This window comes from Bombus impatiens, unplaced genomic scaffold (assembly GCF_000188095.3).
Source record: "Bombus impatiens unplaced genomic scaffold, BIMP_2.2 scf_0452, whole genome shotgun sequence".
Lineage (NCBI taxonomy): Eukaryota > Metazoa > Arthropoda > Insecta > Hymenoptera > Apidae > Bombus > Bombus impatiens.
In genome coordinates this window covers 357,537-359,134 of record NT_176871.1, presented here as the reverse complement: position 1 = coordinate 359,134, position 1,598 = coordinate 357,537, and positions in this window count along the sequence as shown.

Genomic DNA, 1,598 nt, shown 5'->3' with positions numbered 1-1,598 from the left:
TGCAACGACGCGGGATCGGGTAGGTGGTTTAGTAGAGGCGCGCGAGCGAGCAACGAAAGGAGATAAGTCGAGGCGAAGTTACCAGGACGAGCGCGAAGCCGAAGAGAAATGCGAAAAGAGAAGAAGACGAAGAAGAAGAAGAAGAAGAAGAAGAAGAAGAAGAAGAAGAAGAAGAAGAAGAAGTGGAAGAGGAGGGAGACAAGTACGAGGCAGAATGAGAAAGAGGAGGGAGGAAGAAAGAAGCAAAGAAAGACGCGCTCTCTCTGGCGTGGGGGTGCGCCCACGCCAGTGACGTCACCCGGCGAACGTTGGCAGTGTTACCGGCGATGAACGCGTTGGTGTTCAAACCTCCGCGAGAGGAAACAGGAGGGAAGACCAGAAGGGAGAGAAAGAGAGACTACGTAGCGCGCGCGTCGAGGAAGGGAATCATCGCGCGAGAGGAGCAAGAGGAACACACAGGAGGAGACGGTGTACGAATAAGCGAGACAAGGTTAGAGGCAAGACGAAGAGTAGGAGAAGGAAGGAAGAAGCACGCGAGGAGACGAGTCGAAGCGGGAGGATCACGAGTGGAAGAAGAACGGACGAAGAGGAGAGAGATGAAGGTTGGCGTGCTGTCGCGATGAAGAGGGGCGGCGGTGAGGCGGGAACAAGGGCGGGGGAAAGGAATGAATGGAAATCGCGGAGAGACACGCGGGAGAGACGGATGATTCGAAAGGAGCGGAGGAGACGAAGACGGTGCGCGTTGCCGTGTGCGTTTTAAAGAGAGGAGTAAAAAAAGAAACGTCTCGGACGAGGAGAGGAGGCGACGGACGAGGATCAGGGCGTCTCGAGGAAGAAGGAAAGGAGGGGAGGCCGGCGTATAGGTGAGGAGCGTGTACAGTATCTACGGGAGGAAGGGAGAACCGACTCGGTGTGGAAGAAGAGGAGGAGAAGAGGACGGACAGAGCGAGAAAGAGCAGGATCCACCAGTGATACGATACCGGGCAGCACGCGCGCCGGTACGTCGGTTTATCGGGCGCGAACTACGAGCGAACCTTTGACTTCCGACCGAAGCGCGGAATCGAGAACGCTCCAGTGTCAAAGTCGTCCTGTTACTCCATCGAGGCAACAGTTTCTATTGGATTTCTACGAAAACGTCGACGGATCGATTACGACACTGGGTCGACCGGATCCACCGTAGTACGTTGGACGCTTACGAAGTTTGCGAGTTTCGGATAAAGTTTTGGGCAACCAGCATCTCTGTCGCGGAAAGATTTCTCCGACGCTTTCTTCTCCTCCTGATTAACAGGGAGAAATTTGATCCACCAGTGCCGCGCTTTCTACCTGTCGTTCGAGTGGCCAAAGGAACAAAAAAAGAAAAAAAGTATCTTTCGACGATTCCGTTGGAACACCGGCCGCGTGAAAATCTCTCTTTATCCGTTGTCCCCGAGAGTGGAAACGCAAACATCTCGAGCGGTGGCTGTCCGCTGGCCTGTCCAAACGCTTCCGCGAGTGTCCTGTTCGTCGAACGAGGAACTGATCGATCGCGTCAGTGATTTCGTTGACGTTTCTCTAACGGCGACTTCCTGCGGCCGGTTGTCGCGTCGAATCGCTCCGTT